Source organism: Sorex fumeus, unplaced genomic scaffold (assembly GCF_029834395.1).
Source record: "Sorex fumeus unplaced genomic scaffold, SorFum_2.1 ptg000122l, whole genome shotgun sequence".
Classification (NCBI taxonomy): domain Eukaryota; kingdom Metazoa; phylum Chordata; class Mammalia; order Eulipotyphla; family Soricidae; genus Sorex; species Sorex fumeus.
Window position 1 is genome coordinate 8,458,224 of NW_026606179.1, and position 7,687 is coordinate 8,465,910.

The following is a 7,687-nucleotide window of genomic DNA, read 5'->3' on the forward strand; positions in this document are numbered from 1 at the left end:
CCCAACAGCTGCAGAGACTTCTTCCTGCCCCTTCTGCCCCTAAGTTCATAAAAAGTTAGAGCTCAAGGGCCAGGAGGTGCCCCAAGGTAGTAGGGCTTGACCCTGTCCTGTGATTACCACCTGCCCCAAGGGAAACTTGAAAGGGCCAGAACATGGCTCAGTGATAGAGCACTTTTCTTGCACCTGTGAGACCGAGTTTGATCCTGAGCATCACCTACAAACAAAAAAATTAAAGGCACACCCTCTACCCCTATTCTTCCCCGAAGAGCTGCTGTTGGGTCAAGAGCCCAGGAAGTCAAGGGTGGGGTAAGGCTGCACAGGGGACGGGGTGAACCAGGGCAGCCACCTGCTCTTCCCAGCATAGTTGCTGGCGAGAGGAAGGTCAGGTTCCGAGCAGGGCAGGGCAGGGGCCCACAGGGTGGAGAGCCACATAACGCAGAGCCCCAGGATGGGAACTGCAATGGGAGGGCTGGCCGAGATGAATGCGTGCGTTCAGGAAGTACCGACCTGGTCTCCAGGTGATCCAAAACTAAGAAGGGGACCTGGATTTAAGGGGCCTACACCAAGTGATATTTGGTTGTTCCCAGGGGTGCTCAAAAGACCAAGGGACATTGGGAATCTAACTCAAGACTCCTCCCAACAGCACTCCCAAGAGGGCTGCTATAGTGGGGTTCCACCAGCAGGGGGAGATGGCCACCAGCAGCGAGTTGATTCCTTGGTCCAGAGGTTGCTGGCAAGTCCTGGGGCCAGAGGCCGAATGCAGCGGGCAGGGTTCTTGCCTTGCACATGGCAGAACCATGCTCCCCAGCAATTCCACAAGGAGTGATCCGGAGTGCAGAATCAAGATCTTTGATATATTTTTTTTTGCTTCCAGAGGTTTTTATGTATTGATTTTTAATTTTTATTTAGTCAGCTTCCTCTTGACTTTCATTACCAAAACCCATTATTTACAAGTTAACATACACGTGAAGTCCAAATGCTGGGACACTGCTAAAGCCAAAGCCTGGGTGATAATCAGCAAGTACCTTTCCCTTATAGTACTGATGTCACTGGAAGCTTGTCACACACTACCTGGATTACTTCCTTCTTGGCTGCACTCCTGCAGTCCCCTAACACTCCTGGTCCAAACAAAACCTGTCTCTCTAGGGGCACTCCTCTGAATGTGGGGATAGTTATTAGGGATCGACTCATCCAGTGTGCATTTTATGTTGTCTACAAGGCGTGAGACATATGCAAAGGCCTTCTCACATTAACAAACATAAGATTTCTCTCCAGTATATGTTTTGATATGGCTAGTAAGGGTTATGGGTTGAGTGAAGGGCTTGCATTTTCTTACATATTTAAGACTTCTCTGTACTGTGACTTTTATTATTTTTTTACTCTTTCTTTCATAATTTTTTCTTCTTATATTTATTTATTGAATTACTGTGGGAAAAGTTACTAAGCTTTCAGGTTTGTCTCGGCCATACAATGAACAAACACCTTTCCCTCACCAGTACTCATTTTTCACCACTAAGAACCCCAATATAATCCCCTCCCACTCCTCCCAATGCCTGTGAGGCAGATGATTTCTACTTAACTCTCTCCATATTGATTACATTCATTATTTCTACAAAAGATGCACCATTATTGTTTAGAATTCCCCCCCGCCCAACAATCAGAATTTCTGAAAAGGCATTGTGAAATACTTTGTTTTCTATAGCTGGTTATGAGAATCATATAATGTCACGGGGCTGTGATTTTGGATTTCTACAAAGAGCCAGATAATTACGAGATTGGTTTCTGTGTGTCTGATGTTATGGCTCGTGGGGGGCAACTCATGGCCTCAGTAGGGCGTGAAGGACGAGCCGGTACCGCCCCCACCTTCCCATGAGACAGCAGTTGCCCTGTCACCGCTGGCTCATACTTGGCTTTCCAATAAGCTCTGAGGCGGCAGCCACCTTGTATGCGGTCCAGATGCATTTCTGCCAAAAGCTACTGGGTTTCGAGATTTGTTTCTGAGTCTCTGGGATCATGGCCATTAATCAGCTTGATCAGGTGCCAGAGAGGCCATTTGTAGGTGGTGACTCGGGATCTCACTGGGATGGGGAGGAAAGGGCCGGTTCCAATCCCATCTAGTGAGGCCTCATGTGTCTCATCACTGCACGCCCAAACCTGACTGTCCAGTGCCCTTTGGAGGATGTCGGTCACCAGGCTGCCAGGGGGATCAGGCCAAGTCACGAAACCTATTCCCACCTGGAGTGGCCCAGCGCCAGTAACCTACTGCAGGAACAGGATGCATTTCTGCCAAAAGTCTTTGGGTTCCGAGATTGGTTTCTGAGGCTTTGGGATCATGGCCATTAAGCAGTTCAATCAGGAACCAGAGAGGCCATGCTGCCAATTATATAGCTGAGCCGGAGGTAGTTTGTGGGTGTGTCTCCCACATACCAAACTATTGGCCGTTTACTTTCTTGGTAAACTTTGCCCCAAGTTTTTGGGGTCTGGCCAAAGGCACAGCAGCAATTTTGGGGTATCTAAAAGTCTGACAGTGCCATCAGGCTGCTGATGCACTCGCCTCACAGGTACAGATTGACCTGCTGGCGGCACCATACCCCCAAGATCTTTGATATTTTTTTAATGCTTTTTGGGTACACCCATGTTGGCTACCGAGAGTATCTCGCCCGCACGGCAGAACCTGGCAAGCTCCCCGTGACGTATTCGATATGCCAAACACAGTAACAACAAAGTCTCCAATAGAGACGTTACTGGGCCTGCTCGAGCAAATCGACGAACAACGGGAGGGTACACCCAGTGATGCTTAGGGGTTATTTCTGGCTCTGCATGCAGGAATTACTCCTGGTGGTGCTTGGGGGACTGTATGGGATGCTGGGGATTGATCCCAGGTTGGCTGCATGCAAGGCAAATCCCCTACTCACTGTACTATTGCTCTGGCCCTTGAGCCTTTGGGGGTTTATCCCCAAACCAAAACCAATCCCAACAACAACAACAACAACAACAAAAATCAGCAGCCGAAGTTACAGTGCAGCAGGTAGGACACTCACCTTGCAGGCGTCCAGCTTGGGTTTGATCCCCAACATTCCAGATAGTCTCCTGATCTCAACCTGGAATGATTTCTTTTTTTTTCTTTTTTTTTTATGATTTATTTATTTATTGGATCACTGTGGGAAAAGTTACAGAGCTTTCGGGTTTAGGTCTCAGTCATGTAGATACCAAACATATTTCCCTTTACCAATACTCATTTTTAACCCCGAACCCCAATAGACCCCCACCTCCCACCCCTCCCAATTCTTGTGAGGCAGATGAGTTCTAGTTAATACTCTATCTACTTTGACTAGATAGATTATTTCGATAGAAGATGCACAATTATTGTTTAGAGTTTACGACCCACCCTCCACAATCAGACATGCTGAAACAGCGTTGTGAAATGATTTGCTTTCTACAATTTGGTTTAAGAATAAAATGATGTCGCGCGGCCGCAATAGCGGCCGCGCGGTTTTGAATTTCTGCTATTTTACTTATTGACCCTGGAAGAATTTCTATTAAAAGTTAGCTAGTTAAGAGATTGGTTTGTGTGCCCTGGAGTCGTGGCCGTGCCGGAGAGCCGCTCGTGGGGGGCAGCTGGCGACCTCGGTGGGGCGTGGGGGACGGCCCACAAAGCCCCCCTTCCCATGAGGTCCCCGCCGCTCCCGCCAGCCCCGGCTCAAACCTGCTTTCCACAAGGCTCCCGTGCGGCCGCCATCTTTCTTTCCAGAGAGGAGCGGGCGGGCTGGTCAACGCCCTTTCCCCTCCGGGCAGGCTTGGTGGCGCGCGGTTTAACACAAGTCCATTTGCTTTTCTGCTCCAAGCGGCTGGTTCTCTGTGCTAAGTCCTTGTGCCTCCGGGGCCGTGGCCGTGCCGGAGAGCCGCCTGGAATGATTTCTGAGTCCAGGAATAATCCCGGAGGACATCTGGGTGCGGACCCAAACAAGGTGCCTACTAGAGAGTGTTCAGGCACTTTTCTTTCACCACAGGATTCCCTGAGCACCATCAGGACTGACCCTTAATGGGTGCAGGGAGGGCACAAGTTGTCCTGATGTAGGCAGGTAGATAGCGAAGGCCCCTTCCCAAGGCAATGGCAGTAAATCTCCTGGGAAACAATAGCCCTGACCTCATGGAGAGCTACCTGGCACCAGTCTACCAGTTTGTGACAGACCATGAGGAGGCTGGACACCTACAGGGGTGACAGCAGAAGAAATAGAGACCAATTAAGGAACAACTCCAAAGCTGTTCTTTGACACCTGACCAACACCCTACAACAGAATCTCCTGAAGAAACAAAAGTCAGGAAAGGAATTTCAAAGATCATCACCACTCCCAACTCCCTTGGTAACCTCCCTAGCAATGGACTTTTACCTAGGAGAAGCACCACATGGGGGCAGGTTGGAAGAAACCCTATAAAGGCCACCTTGAACAAAGGAAGAGAGAGCATATGCTGCCTGAGCACATGTGTCCCCTGCATCTCCCCTCTTGAGATGTGTGTGTACTTTCATGTTTTCATGTCTAATGCTAGGATGTGTGTAGGGGCTCTTTCTGCCCTTGGAGAAGCCCGGGCTCCCTTTTGAGTAGTTTACTCTCTATTCTCTCTCACTTTCTCTCCTTTCTTCCCTTCAAAACCTCCAAATAAAAACTGTGTAATTTAACTGCTTGTCTACTCCTGAATTTCCTTTCTGCGAGGTGAGACAAGAACCCAGTAACCCTGGGTCCCGGGTGGTAGAGGCAGATGGGGAGAAAGTGACCGTCTTTCTCCTCCCTGTGTCACATAAGTCACCCGTGGGGCCCACCGACATCAGTCCCTTCATGAAAACAGATACCCAGTTGGTGAAGGTGAGCAGTTTTGAAGCCTGAGCTGAGTCCCTAGCAACACACACACACACACACACACACACACACACACACAACACATGGTTTCCTGTTCTTTGGTAATGGACTGAGGACTTTTTCAGGGGAGGGTGGCACACTTGTGATGCTATGGGGTTAATTCTGGCTCTGCACTTAGGAATTACTTCTCGGTGCTCAGGAGACCACATTGAACACCTGGGATTGAACCTGTATGGCTGCATGCAAGGTAAACACCCTCCCTGCTGCACTGTCTATCAATCCAGTCCCAGACTGTATCTTGTTTGGGGGCTAAACCTAATGGGCTCTTTGGTATGCTCAGGATCACTTTACTCTTGGCAGTGCTTGGGCAACCTTAGGTAGTGCTGGGACTCAAACCCAGATTAGCTGTGTGAGGCCAAAGGCCCTCCCTGCCCTGAGTCTCTCTCGACTGCAGTGGTGCTTATGCCGTGAATTCAAGGGACAATGCAGTGCAGGGGTGGGCATCAGAGAGTGAGTAGGGCACTTGCCTTGCACACCGCTGACCCCGGTTCCTCCCCATATGGGCCCCTGACACAGGAGTGATCACTGAGCACCTCTGGGTGTGGGCCAAACCCAAAAGTGACCCAGGGAATGTGTTGGGAGAGTCCAATGGGTGTAGTGTGCCTGAGATGTAGAAGTCTTGAGTTGGATTCCTGTCCCCATTTCCCCCAGCTCTAAATGTGAGGCCTCAGGGCTGGCTGAATCAATGAAAATAGCTCCTGGTGCCCAGAGCACTTCAGGGGAACAGCCCCCCCCCCACAAAGGACATGAATGATTCTTTTAAAACAGGTGAGGAGATGTCAGGGGTAGTTCAAAGGTATGATTACATTCAAGAGCCCTGGGCTTGATTTCTGGCACTGCATGACCCCCAGTACTGCCCCAAACAACAATGTACTGACTAAGCCTGGTTTTCAGTGAATGAACTCCACTTCCTGCTTTCCAGAGTACATGTCACTATTGGGGTACATCGAGCATGGGGACCTCTGCTCAATTTCACCAACTTCTTAGGACTCGATAATAATTTCAAAATGTAAAAAAATTAAGAAAAAACCCTAAGAACTTTTTTTTTAATAAAAAGCACCAGGTACTAATTATTTTCCTTCCAGTCCTTTTATCCCCTCTTTCCTTCTGGAAGAACCCAGGCCAGGGCTTGAATGATACAGCAGGTAGGGCGTTTGCCTTGCACGCGGCCAACTCTGGTTCGATTTCTAGCATCCTGTATGGTCCCCCGAGCACTGCCAGGAGTAATTCTTGAGTGCAAAGCCAGGAATAACCCCTGTGCATCACCAGGTGTGATCCAATAAGGAGGAAAAAAAGCACCAGGAATTAATTATTTTTCTTCTCTTTCCTTCATACCCTCTTTCTTGTTATGTGAATATTTGTTCAGTAGGATGTGCTGAGACAAGAAACTCAAGAGAAATTATATTCATAGAGGATCACTGGACTCACTTAGATCCTGTGACAAAAGGAAGAGTCCTGAGGTTTCCTTTTATTAATTATTTTACCCCTAAAGGGCCCAATTCAATGACCTCATCAAAACAAGTTAAGGAAAGAACATTGAGACAGGCATGTATTGTTTCCTTGCTTCTGCAGGTCAGTGGACCAAAACTGAACCGAAAGCTTTCCTGGGCTACAAGCATCTGGAATCTACATCCCAAAGACTAGGCTGGGCTAGCACCTGGAATCTGCATGTGAAAGATCTGGCTGGGCTGGCATCTGAAATATACATGTCAGAGATCAGCCAGGCTTCTGTGAGAAACGGAAAACTGATCTTTCAATATACTGCCCTCCCGTTGTTCGTCAATTTGCCCGAGCGGGTCCAGTAACGTCTCCATTGGAGACTTTGTTGTTACTGTGTCTGGCATATCGAATACTCTCGGTAGCTTGCCGGGCTCTCCGAGAGGGGCGGAGGAATCGAACTCGGGTCGGCCATGTTGGCCGCTTGTAAGGCGAACGCCCTACCGCTGTGCTATCGCTCCGCCAATTTATGAAATTATTTACTGAAGGCAGCTTAAAGGAAATGATGTTCAGCTTCATCCAAACCAGTCAGTAGTTCTGAGGAAAATGTTCAGGTCCCCTGAATGAGAAATCTCGCCCATTTTCATAGGTCCCTTGTTCCTGCCTGTGTGCAGCGCAGTCTACATAGGCTCATCCTGATGGCTCAGTTCAGCCCCAACACCTTCTGGAAGAATCCAGGCTATAGACCCCCGCATGGGAGTGAGCACTGTGTGCTCCAGTGTGGGATGGGAAGTGCAGGTTCTTCTGGGAGGTGGCACCCGGGTGGGCTGAGGGGCCTGAGAATGGGGATTTCCTGGGCAAGGGTGAGGGGATAGAGTCAGAATGGAGCCTGCACCTGGGGGAGAGGGGCTCAGCGGTATCAAAATGCAGTAAGCAGAGCCTGCTGGGAAGAGAGAGATAAACCTGAGGAACAGGGTTTTGTGCTCAGGGTCCCCCTGGCAGTGCTTTGGTTACCCCATATGCAGTGTGGGGAATGGAATCCAGGCCCCTAACAGCAAAGCATGTACTCAACCTGCTGAGTCCCTGTATTTTTAAAGATTAATCTATATTTTGGAGGGGAGAAATTAGGGCACATCTGCTCTACTCCAGGCTTATTCTTCCAGAGTTATGTCTGCTTGGGGCTCAGGGAACCCTATGTGGTTCTGGGGATAGAAACCAGGTCAGTCACACTCAGGACAGTGCCTTATCTGCTGTACTGCCTCTCTGACTGAGTTCTCCTGAGGAAAATGTTCTGAGTCAAGCCCAGTTCTCCAAACCTTCCACATCTTGAAACT